The 13000-nt window shown below is 52.0% G+C and overlaps 1 long non-coding RNA gene across 1 annotated transcript; it reads right to left on the minus strand.

The window, feature by feature from the left end:
* Nucleotides 1-246: 246 nt before the first annotated feature.
* LOC127468618 (uncharacterized) lies at nucleotides 247-12065 on the minus strand. Its single transcript, XR_007903617.1, has 4 exons — nucleotides 11670-12065; nucleotides 10881-10953; nucleotides 8222-8305; nucleotides 247-4057 (listed from the first exon to the last, which is right to left on the minus strand). It is a non-coding gene; the product is annotated as an uncharacterized LOC127468618 (long non-coding RNA).
* Nucleotides 12066-13000: the final 935 nt, after the last annotated feature.

A 13000-nucleotide genomic window follows, 5' to 3' on the forward strand; every position in this document is an offset into this window, starting at 1 on the left:
ACAAGACCAGTACCTTCCAGCACCTGAAGGGAACTTATGGGAAAGATGGGGCAGGACTATTTACAGGAGCATGTGGTGACAGAACAAGATGGAATGGGTTCAAACTGACAGACAGTAGGTTTAGATATTAGGAAAAAAATCATCCCTGGGAGGGTGGAGATGCCCTGGCACAGGTTGCCCAGAGCAGCTGTGTCTGCCCCATTCCTAGAAATGTTCAGAGCCAGGTTGGACAGGACTTGGAGCAACCTGGGCTAGTGGAAGGTGTCCCTGCCCATGGCAGGGGGTGGAACAAGATGAGCTTTAAGGTCCCTTCTAATCCAAACTATTCTATAATTTTAGGATCAAGGGCTCAGCATGTTTGACCACACTAAGCATTGCTCCTTTTGATCCAAGGCCATCCTACCATCTATTAAATCATTTGGACACACTGCATATGTCTTTTGTGGAGGTAATTCATTACTGTAAATCTCAAAGTTCAGGTATTTTTCTCTCTCTGCATATAGCTTTCATTTTTTTACTGGTAGCAGTGCTCACAGCAATGCAGTGACTTCCACATAAGTGTCTGGGATGACATTTGGAAACGCCCTCCCTGTCTTCTGGCTGATGGTCCTTATTTTTTGCTGCAGCAAAATCTGGTGTTCCCAAGAAAACTCTGCCCAAGCTCATAATCTCACCACCATCCTGTGAGCAAAACTCTGCTGAGCCACTGCAAAGCCAGGCCATGGGGACACTGGTGGCATTTCTCCCTGCTCTGCCATTGTTGTGGCTGGTGGAGGCAGCTACAGCAGCACAGCTCTGCAGTTCCTCCTGCTCCATTCAGCCTTGCCTGTACCTCTGCCTCTCCTCTTCTTGCTGTCAGCCAGGGTTTCAGTGCAAGGCTTTGGTGATCTCTAGGAGCTTCATTCCCGGGAAATTCTCCATACCTTATCAATGTTCATCTTGGCTCCCCCACCAACCTTTAACCTTTTGCTGTGGGTTCAATTTTTAAAAAACTTTATTTCTCATCAGAGACTCTGTTGAACTCCCAGAGTCACCCAGAGAGCAACTCCAAGCTCCTTTGCAGCATCAGCCTCTCTCCATTGCCCGGGTTAAAAGCCAGCTGTGAAATGTTTTGGATTTAGGTGGCAGACAGGTCCCTCACCTTCTGTGTTAGGCTCCAAGGGTCAACTCTGCCCAAGTTCTTGGAGAAAGGTGCAGCCTCAGAGGTGGCTGCCTTGTCCTTGCTCAGGCACTGCCACGTGCTATCACAGAATCATGGAATGGTTTGGGTTGGAAGGGACTTTGAAGATCATCTTGTTCCACCCCCTGCCATGGGCAGGGACACCTTCCACTAGCCCAGGTTGCTCCAAGCCCTGTCCAGCCTGGCTCTGAACACTTCCAGGGCTGGGGCAGCCACAGCTTCTCTGGGCAACCTGTGCCAGGGCTCCTCATAGGGAAGGATTCCTTCCTGGGGACTGTACACTCCTCCCAGGGAGGAAAGGGCCCCCAGCGGTGGCCAGGAAGCCTTTCTGGAAAACTGTCCTGCTGAACCAGTTCCAATTTGTATGAAATTCTTCAATATTCATCAGAGCAGGGAGCACACTGAGTTGGGCTGACAGGGGGAATACATTAACTGCCAGTTTGTGCCTCCACCCTCTCTCTTCCTCTACCACAAGGTGTTTTGTTTTGGACAAAAAAAGGGCAACTTCCAAGGAGTTCAGAGCTCAATGCTGTCTGGTTTGGGACCAGTGGAAAGTGGGACCTGGCCCAGTCCCACATTGCCCCACAAGTCGGATGATGATGGCTCTTTCCCCCCTTTTTCTAGCAGATAACAAGTTTGTGGAAAACTACTTTATTCAGGTGGGTAACTCCGGAGTATTCAGGGATTCAGTGAGTATTCAGAAACCCCCTGAGGTTTTAGTTTTTGGAATTCGGAAAGCGCTGAAACCTTCTGATCTATTAATTGATAAAGAAAACACTTAATTTCCATGCTGTGTGAGCAAAGCTTTAAAAACAGCTTTTACCTCTGAAACTGAGAAAACGAAAGAAGTAAGAAAGGACAAAGTGACATCAATACACCAATCCACCAACCTTCCCCTCACTGAATTTTTCACATCAGTTTGATTCAAACCAAATTCCTTATTTTTTCTTTTTATGGCAACAACCAGTTCAAAGGCCCCACTGTTTCTCCAACCCCGTGGTTCTCTCAGAGAGCTCCTTGGGTGTGGTCTGGCTCTCACGCATCATCCTGCTGGATGCTTCTTGTATCCCTCCTATCACCTTGTTTCAGCTGCCTGAATCACACCTGGAATCTCCTGGGTGCCCAGCATAGAGCCAGACCCAAACTCTTCCTGGTGGTCAAATCCAGAGTTTTTCCCATCACAGCACGAGGGCTTTAGCTGGAAAACTTTTTTCCAGCAGAAATCACCTTTCTCCATAAGTTTGCACAGTGCCTAAACAGTGGGCTCAGGTGAAAGTAGAAACAACTATTGTCATTATATCTTCTAGCTCGTAGAATCAGGGAATCACAGACTGGTTTGGGCTGGAAGGGACCTTAAAGCTCATCTCATTCCACCCCCTGCTCATTCCACCCCATTCCACTAGACCAGGTTGCTCCAAGCCCCATCCAACATGACCTTGAACCCTTCCAGGGATGGGGCAGCCACAGCTTCTCTGGACAACCTGTTTGGGTTAAGGGGATCAGAGCAGGGCAGCAGGGTGGCTGTGGTGGTGGTAATAATCAGCACAGGAAAAACTGGGATCACTTCCACTGGAAAATCTGTGTGAGAATGACTCCAGTGAGGTGCCCGACTCTGTTGTTTCAAGGTTATCAAAGAAATGATCACCCTCCCAGCTGTGATGTCCCACTCTGTGACATTAATGGCAGGGAAATTTAAAGCCGAAGGAATGTCTTGGCACAGTATGTAATTTGCCTGGGGAAATTAGTTTCAAAAAGGATCAGAAAGTTAAATACTACTGCTGAGCTTAAACGAAGGTGAATAATTTTATAGCCAAAATAATATTTTTCTACGATAAATTATGTAGAAGGCGAGAGTAATAAAATGTCATGCTCCAGGGTATAAAACAATCCCTGTAAAGGTCAGGAAGCTCTTTTAACATACCTGCACATACCTCCAGATGCATTTTAATTTGTTTGGATTTTGTGTCCTTGATTGGACATGATACTTGTCTCGCCTGAAGTTCCTCAAGGCCAAACACCTCGTTGGGTGGACAGAGAAACCTTCCCCAGCTCTCCCGGGATATTGCTCCATCCTTTTAAGCATGAGGCAGAAGATTGTTACACATGTCACTCCTGTCCCATTCCTGCAAGACTTGGCATTGGTGGCATCTTACCCTCTGACTTGTGACTCCACAATTTTGCTGTTACAACACTGCCTCTGATTACATCAGGATTAACTTTTCAGCCCAAGCTGTCCACCCTGGGCATGATGCTTAATTCCTGCAGTGTGGAGTTCCACAGTCTGGCTGTTGATGTTCTCTGTGCTTTGGTCTTGGATCATCCACAGCACATTCGGTGTTAAGAAGAGAAACTCCCTTTTTTCTTGCCTTTCTTCCTGCCACACATCAGCCATTAAAGCTGATCCCAGCCTTGTGCTCAGCAGGGGAGTGGAGCCAGAGCAGCTCCGAATCACCCAGCCTGGAGGTCCCATCATTGCCATCCTGGAGTGGGGCTTGACAAACTGCTGCAGCTCACCTCAGTCCCCCAGCTCCTCCACATCCAGTGTACTATTAAATATCCATTATGTACTACTAAACAACCCCCAAGCAATAAGTTTGGCCCCTCAGTCAGGTCAGCTCCGCTCTCCGTGGCCCAAGCCCACATCTCCCTGCTTACCTGAAGGCTTCTCAGCTGCCTGCCAGGTTCCTCTACACAAGACAACATTTAGTGCTCATTCAGGGCAATTTACTGGGCTGGTTTGAATATGAGAGCTCTGAAATTTATTTCACACTTGTGAAACGAACCCAGACCCAGCCTCTTCACAGCGGCTGTCAGTGATGCTTGCAGCATCCTGCAATCCTGTGTGGAATTTGCTTGTGAGCTTTGTACAGTTACCCTCTGGGAGAGAGAAAATAGGGGAGAATTCAAGCTAGGAAAGGCAATTTACATTATTGAAGTGTTAAAGCAGGACAGAGCTGTTATCTCAAACCTAAAAGCAGCCAAAGACTTTGTAAAATACAGGATTTTCATAGAATCATAGACTGGGTTGGGTTAGAAGGAACCGTAAAGCTCATCCAGTTCCACCCCCTGCCATGGGCAGGGACACCTTCCACTAGCCCAGGTTGCTCCAAGCCCCGTCCAACCTGGCCTTGGACACTTCCAGGGATGGGGCAGCCACAGCTTCTCTGGGCAACCTGTGCCAGGGCCTCACCACCCTCCCAGGGAAGAATTCCTTCCCAGTATCCCATCTAACCCTGCCCTGTGTCAATGGGAAGCCATTGACCCTTGTCCTGTCACCCTAGGCCCTTGTCCAAAGTCCCTCTCCAGCTCTCTGGAGCCCCTTTAGGCACTGGAAGGTGCAGAAGACAGATCACCTGAGGCATCTGCAAAGAGGTACCAGTAACCACTGCAGTTGTGACATGGCCCTGGTCTCCCCCAGCCTTCAATTGGAGATGCCCAGAATGATCTTTGCCTCTTCCAGAGCAACGGCAGCTCCATCTCCTCCTTCTCCACCTCTCCTTGAGCAAGGTGACCCTCTGCACCTGCAGGCCAGCTCGAGTTCCCCCTGTGACACTGTGACATCTTCAGAGCTGTGGTTATGAACCTGCATCATCTGTGCCCAAACCAACAAAAATACATCCCAAAACTGTCTGGCTTTGTATTTTCCTGGAGTTTGAGTCCAGTTGAAGGCATTAGACCATTTTTTCTATATTTTTGGATGCCACAAGTCAGTGCATTTCGGGTGAACATGGAGCCCTGTCACTTGGGTCAGATTAGAGCCTCAAGAGAGCAGAGCTACTGTCTGACAAGATGGGAAGCCATGAGGTGCCAGCACAGCCCCGGCGCTGCCAGGGAAGGTTTCAAAGTTCACAGCACCAGCCTGGTGCTCCAGCCTGAAGGAAGGGGGACAATCCAGGCACCCCAAACCCCCTCCCTCCCCAGCTGGCACAGGGCACCGAGCTCACAGACCGAGCGATCTCACAGTGCTTGGGCAAGGCAAGAAATCCTCGTGGCTTCCCCTCCCAGCTCCCCACTTGCAGGCTGAGCCCTTCCTCCCAGACACTGATTTAAAGACGTGCAGTTGAAAATGAGCTAATTTTGCTCTAAAGGCAGCGAGCCCCGACACAGGCACTGCACCCCTTGCCCGCTGTCACAGTGCACAGAGACTGTCACTGCGAGAGAGCTGCACCTCATTTCAAGGTTGAATTTGTCCAGCTTCAGACCCTGGGACATTTACTTCCCTAGAAATAATGTGGGGATGCTGTAGTCCATTACAGAAGAGCTGTCACTTCACTCGATGAGATATCTGGACAGGAGCTTGGTTTTTAACACCCTGATGTCCCCACATACCTCCTTCTTTGTACTCTATTTTTTTTTTCTTCGACATTAAGGAAACCATATTTTATTTTCAGGCTTTTCCGTGCAACTGCAAGGACCAGATACTCCTCTTAAATGACAAGAGCTGAGAATCTTTGTGTGCTTGCATGACCACAACGATTTCAAAAACTCCTTTAACTAAACCACTGCCCAGGTTTTACCCAAGATGTGCGAGGCTGATGTACGTGCGGGCTGCTGACACCCAGCACAGAACACATGAGCTCCAAAGCACCTCAAATTATCTCCTGTTGGCTTCTGAAGATACGTCTCCACCCTCCATTCAGAATGACAACTTTTGGCAACAACAAGAAAACAGAAATGACAGATGGTAACAAAATCTGGTACACAAACATGACAGTAGGCAGTATAATGAACATTTCACCCACTCCTTCATTTATGCTAATCGGTGCTTTTGAGCAACCGGAATTGTTCTGCCAGACAGCCGCGGATCTGAAGCACAGCAGAGCAAATCTCAGAGGGCCACCAACCTGAAACCAGGGTAAAACCTACCAAGTGACTCGTTGTGAATTGAATCAAAGTACCACTAAACTCCAGCCTGCTCTGGCGGACACTGAAAAATCCCCCCGCTCCCAAAAAGCACATTGACCTCTCCTCCTGCCTGAAATTCCTGCCCAGAAAACACCACGTCCACAAAATAGAGGCAGTCCAGTCTTCCTGCTACCCAAAGCTCCACCAAAACTCAGAGGAACCATCAAAACTGAGAACCAGCAGCCTTGCAGTCGGTACATACTGTGATAACAAAATGTATTTGCTTTGGCGATGAAAAATTGCCTCTAAAAAGCCCCTTTCTCCCAGATTCAGCTCTCTGGGATGGACTCTGTCCCCACAGGAAAATGGTTACTCTTCCCTTTGAAGCCCACTTATCTCACGCTGACATTCTCAGTGGAAGGTGCTATGTCACCCACAGACCTCCTTTTATTTCCTATAAAAATGTAAATCAGCCTATTTTTTCCCCCCAACAACCTTATGTAATGAGCAGTGTTCTCGCTCAATCATTTTGAAGATGTGCTTTAGCCTCTATTTTATGCAGGAATCTGTTGAGACTGAAACCATTCCTCTCCTCTTCCTGATATTTCAGTGCTTGCAATAGATGGAGCTGATGCAAAGCTCTATTGCTGTTTCTGGGGTGGGCAGGATCTGAAGACATCTCAGAGAGCAACAGCAACACCCTTATAATCTCCCGAGGGTATAAAATAATTCTTCTCATAAATAAATTGCCAGTGCTTTCAGGAAAAAAGGGGCAACCTTGAGCAATTGCCCCCAGAGCCGACTGGGGTGTGTAATTGTACAAAACTGTGTATATTTGTAATTATAAATGGGGTCCTCCGTGATGAACATTTCCAGACACTGCCCTTGTGGATCCCAATTCTCCTTTGCTTACAGTGCTGTCAAACATAACCCATGGCAGATGAAACATTCTCTTCTGGGACAGAATCACAGTGAAAACTCACGAGAAAAAGAGCAAATTTTGGCCAAAACATTTCAGTTGCTTTTGAGGTGAAAAACCCCACTATATGATCCTGGTGTGCTTCCAGTACCCAGGTCTGTGCTCAGCCCCAGGAGAAGGGGCTGGAGATAATTTTTATGTCATTTTTATGTCAGCAGTTCATCTGATCATAGAATCACAGATCTCCCATTGTGCTCATGAAGATCCACCCAGATTTCTCCAACGTAGAGAAAACTTTGCTTTTCCTGCCTTTTTTCTTATCCCTTTGTCATTTCCTGCCCTGGGTGAAGCATCCCGACCTGTTTAGTTGTTCCTTGGGTGGAAACTACTCCATTTCTTTAATTATCCTTGTTGCCTTCCTCCTTCTCTCCTGGCCCTTCTGAAAGCAGGTTGCCCAGAGAAGCTGTGGCTGCCCCATCCCTGGAAGTGTTTGAGGCCAGGTGGGATAAGGCCTTGAGCAACCCAGCCTAGTGGGAGATGTCCCTGCCCATGGCAAGGGGGGTTGGGACTAGATGATCTTTAAGGTCCCTTCCAAGCCTTAATGTTCCATGATTCTATGATTTGGACTCCAATGCTCCTCCCCAGCTGGACTGTGCCTGGGTCAGCTCCCAGCCCACACACCATCTCCATCGATGGCAAGGAGATATTGCTCAATCTGGCTTTCCCAGACCTGATCCCATCTCAGACCAAAGCCCTTTCATAGTACAGTTTGGGTTGGAAGGGACTTTGAAGATCATCTTGTTCCACCCCCTGGGCAGGGACACCTCCCACCAGCCCAGGTTGCTCCAAGCCCCATCCAACCTGGCCTTGGGCACTTCCAGGGCTGGGGCAGCCACAGCTTTCCTGGGCAACCTGTGCCAGGGCCTCAGCACCCTCCCAGCCAGGAATTCCTTCCCAATATCCCGCCTAACCCTGCCCTGTGTCAGTGGAAATCCATTGCCCCTTGTCCTGTCCCTCCATCCCTTGTCCCAGGTCCCTCTCCAGCTCTCTGGAGCCCCTTTAGGCACTGGAAGGGGCACAGAGCTGCCTCTTCTCCAGGCTGAACATCCCCAGCTCTCCCAGCCTGGCTCCAGAGCGGAGTTGCTCCAGCCTTCAGAGCATCTCTGTGGCCTCTTCTGGACTTGCTCCAGCAGTTCCACATCCTTCTCATGTTGGGAACCCCAGAGCTGGAGGCAGCACTGCAGGTGGGGTCTCACCAGAGCACAGCCCACCCTCACCTTGCTGCTCCTCTTCTGACGATGCAGGCCAGGACATGGTTTGCTTTCTGGGCTGCCCCTTCAATCTGTAGGTACAGATGGCATCTGTTAAAAGATAAGCAAATCCTAATTTGTTTTGTTTTGTTTTGCTTTTAGGGTTTTTTCCAAGGGTTTGCACAGACACAGAGGCTTCTCATCCCCTACCACCCATACTCCCCTCTTCATTTTCCTGGTGTCAGAGCTAGGAAGCCACACATGATGTTCCTTCTCTCCAAGACCTGGTGAACTGGCTGGCAGGTCGTCTGGTGAGAAGGGATCTGTCCTGGGATGCTGTGAAAAGGTGGGAGCTTCTGCCTGTTGTTTGCCACGGAAAAGGGAAGATGTCTGTGTTCAGCTGCTGCTGATACCAGGAACACCAGCTCAAACCCAGGAACATCAGCTCAAACCCAGGAACATCAGCTCAAACCCAGGAACACCAGCTCAAACCCAGGAACACCAGCTCAAACCCAGGAACACCAGCTCAGACCCAGGAACACCAGCTTGGGACGGTGCTGCTCCAGTGCTGCTGTGGCTGAAGGAGGCTTCACCCCGTGTCCTTGGCGGCCCAGGTGTGTTCACAGGGGTCCCCCAGTCTGAGGTCCCCCCGTGCCCCGGTGCTGCCCAGCCACGGACACCCAGCTCTGGCACGGGATGTGTGGGGCACAGGGGCGGGGATGTGGTGCTGGGTGGTCTCCGTGGCTTTGCTGCAGCCCCTGGGGCCAGAACCCCAACAGCCTCCAGCTCTGCCGGGGCCGTCCCCACATCCCGGCTCGCTGGACACACTCAAAGTTCACGGTGCTATAAATACCCGGAGCAGGGCGCCAGTGCTCCCGGCCGGGTGGGGGGGCTGAGAAAACCCGAAGGGGTTTCGTTGCAATTAACCCTGTGGGTGCACAAGTCCTCTCTGTGCGGTTTGAGAAAGAGGAATCCTCCGATTCAGAACGTTTCTAAAGCCAGAAGAGTGCAGCAAACTCCTTCTGTGGGCTGATTCCTGCCGGGAACAGCCCTGGGATAGGTACTGGGATTGGAGGAGTGCAGGAGGCTGCAGGACAGCACAGGGTTTGTGGTTTGTGGCCATGAACATCCACAGTGTGACCCCCCAGCTTGGGCAGATCCTCGTGCTGGGGACACGGTGATGTGGGGCCAGCATGGCTTGTGTTGTCCCCTAAAGCAGAGGCTGCCTGTGCACCTCTCACTGCCCTCAGAGCACAGCCTGGTGCTGCACAGCCCCACAACCTGCCCTGTACGGCCCCATACACTACAGTCCTTTACTCCCGAGCCCGCCCCGTGTCCCTGGCCCCATGTGCAGGTCTCACTCCCAGCAGAAGGGCTAAAACTTGTTGAAAATCCCAGAGTGCCACAGAAATGCCCTAAATCAGGACAAGCTCCATTGCTGGCCCAGGGACAACCCCAAAACGCAGAGTCCCCGGCGGTGTCAGGTCACCTGAGGCACAGCACAGTGCAGTGAGGTGTGAAGGGGCTCTCTCTGGAAAGCCAAACACATGGGGAGACCCCCACTACCCTACTCGAGGCTGTACAGAGCCCTTTCACGGTGCCAAATGTGTCTTCTTAAGCATTTCCCTCACAAACTCTACTCTGCTGGGTTGAGGGGCAAGACAGTCTCCAAGGAAGAGCCTCTTCCCCCTTTCACCCTGTTCAGAGCACGGGAGATGGAAAGCTCAGAGCAATGGCAGAGGACAAGCCTGCAGAGCAGAGCCTGATGAGCTGTCTGTGACCTTGTGGCTCCTGCTGGGGCTGGACACAACTCAGTGCACACATGGCTCAGGACCGAGCAAGGTCCTTGTCACGGAAGGTCTCACAGCACCCAGGGCTGATCCCCAGCTCCAGCGGGGCCGGGCTGTCCTGAGCACAGGGTTGGACATCCCCAGGGTCTCCCAGACCAGGGGACCCCCTCCCCACTCTCCAGGGAATCTCATGGGCCTGCTCAGGTCACCGTGCCCAGCTGACCCTGCCACAGAACAACCTCATTTCAGCCTCAGAAATGTCACCTTTCGTGTCCCTTTGGGCCAAGCAAAGGCACCTTCATCACTTCACTCTCCATCATTTCCCTCTCCTCCCCATCACCACCGCAGTTCCACCTTGGTGCTGTGGGATGCCACAGCTCTTCCTCACACCTGACCAGAATTTTGTGTTACTCAGGTCGTATCTCCTCATGCCCACAGGGTCCTGCCCCACGGCTGCGCCCTGTGCCCCGTCCCCCACGCTCCCTGTGCTGGCTGCCCCAGGGCTGCTCCCTCCACGCCCCCACGGCCACCGCGTGTGGCATCGCCGGGTTCCGTGCCCGGCACGGCACCGGAGCAGAGGAGCCGGAGCCGGAGGCACTAGGGGGAGATAAAGGCCGGGACATGCCGGGCCCTGCGCCCTCGCCAGCCCCTCCTGTCCCCTTGTCCCCAGGGCCACCCTGGTCCCAGCTGCTGGCGGGGACAAAGAGGAGAGCTGCAGGTTTCCACCTGTCACAGTCCCGTTGCTTTGCGGGGTCTTTCCTGACATCTTCAGTCTCTGGGAAGCACCTCTGGCAACGAGAGGCCTTATGGCACTTACATCTTCATGCAGCAGGTATAAAAGCAAGAAGCCACCTTCTCCCACATGCAAAGAGCACAGGGGCACCCCAAAAACTCACCCAGGGGGAAGGAGAACAGCATACAGCACCCAGACCAGGGGCCAGCAGGGAAGGAGGGGTCTGGGGACCCAGCCTGGAAGCAGAGAGTGACACACACTGCTGAGCTGAGCTGGAAGCTCAGCCTGTCCTTGCCCCAACTCCCCTTTCCCAATGCCCCTCAGGTGCACTTGGCATTGGCACAGCCATGACAGCCTTCACAGGACCCCAGCACCAGCAAACTGGGCACCTCCAGGGCTAAAACCATTCCAGGGGACATCTGGCTCTAGGCACCACCCCGATATCACACCAGCTCCTCTCCTCCCATGGATGTTCCCTTCTACAGGGGCTCCCTGCAGCCCCTCTCACCAGAGATGGGAGGATTTCAGATGGGCAGAGTTTGGGGGAGGTCCCAGGAGACAAAGAGCCAAACCAGCAGGACCTGTCCCCAGTAGAGTTGTTTGTGCCCAGCTGGATCACACAGGGCCCTGTGGGTGCAGCCCTGGCTCCCGTGTCGTGAATTGGTGCCAGATGCTGGGCAGGCACAGTGCGAGGGCAGCTCCGTGGGCAGGAGCCACGTGAGGGGGGCACTTCTCCCTTGTATCTTCTATGGATTAGAAAGAAAAGTCACATCTTACCCCGTTTTTCCAGTGTGACTGGCACAGAGTTAACCCAAATACTACTGATAAAGGTTTGTATGTTGCCTGTGATGCCATCAATCCATAGTGCCCTTGGGACCTGGGCTCACCAGGCACATCCCTGAGCTCCCCCTAAAAAACCCCCACAGCACCTGCCCCCAAACCACCAACCTACCCCAAACTTGTGTTTTCTCTCCCACTCTCCAGTTTGGTCACACCATGGCACCGCTTCCCCTGCAGCCACATCTCTGGTTTGCTCATATTCACAGTTATTTACAGCTCCAGCTCCACAGTTCTCAATACCCTCACTCTTGAACTTCCCATCTGCCGGTGCTGGAGGGGAACAGGGCGGCTGGTAACGCAGTCGGGATGTTGGCCTCAGCCCAGGAGGCTGGATGCAGAGGGAGGAAGGCAGAGGGGTGCCTGGGGCAGGGTGTCATCTGAGCCCCTGCGGGAACAGGGTGTCTTTGCCTCGATATGAGCTGGCAAGAGCGAGAGGAGGGAAGGAGATCCTCCGTCAGCGCTTTGCTATGCACCGCACTCCCTGTGCCCCACTCCCGGGGCACACGGACTCACCGCTGTGGTGGCAGCACACCCATACCCAGGGCTGCTCATCCTGGCTCCTCGCTCCCTCCCAGGCCTGGAAAGTTTCACGGCTTCATTACAAACACACGCTCAAAGAGCAGAGACTGGGTGCATCAGTGCTTTTCCCGTGCTGTGAGGCGAGGGAGGTGCACATGGGAGCACCTCATGGCTCACCCCGTGTGCTGAGTGTGCACTGATGGAGGCAGCTCTGACACGATGCTGTGGATATGAAAGAGCTGCAGATTTGTGCTCAGCCCCCAGCACAGCCCCTAAACCTTTTGGAGGCTCTTGTGCAAGTCTGGGGTTTGCACTGTCTCTTAGCCAGTAGCAGATACCCGTGGATTTGCAGCAGTTTTACCTGGAAGTAAAGGCTTATTTTTTCTGCTATTTTTCAAAAACATTAAATAAAGACAAAAGGATTGCCTGGGATTGCTTGTGGCACCCAGTGCTGTGACTCCACCACAGCTTCCCCACTGTGAAACGCATCCTGTGCCACCATGGGACACCAGTCCAGGATCTTGGGCTGCAAACAGGCAGGGACTGGAGTTTGTTTCAACTGTTTCCACGCTGCTGTTTTGCTTTTAGCAAATCATTCCTAAGATGGTGCCATTCTGCTGCATGTTCTACCCATTCAATTCCCATCTCCCAGCTTGGACACAGCCTTTGAAAAAGGACACCTCCAGTGCACCCCCAGCACTAACCCAGCCTCTCTTCCCAAAGGCTCCTGCTCACAGGTGCCTCGTGCCAAGCCCAACGTGGTCACTTGTCTCAGAGTGTCGAGTACAAAGCATATGCAGGACAGATGGGTACGAGGCTTATAAGATAATTAAGCATGTTAATGAAGTTCATTTGCATCTAGCTCTTAAATTCCCATAAACTCGGCGAAGCTGGGAAATGAGAATCGCTGCTCGACGCCACAAA

Source organism: Manacus candei, unplaced genomic scaffold (assembly GCF_025592945.1).
Source record: "Manacus candei isolate 608988 ecotype Guabito, Panama unplaced genomic scaffold, ASM2559294v1 h1tg000002l, whole genome shotgun sequence".
In the NCBI taxonomy this organism is placed as follows: domain Eukaryota; kingdom Metazoa; phylum Chordata; class Aves; order Passeriformes; family Pipridae; genus Manacus; species Manacus candei.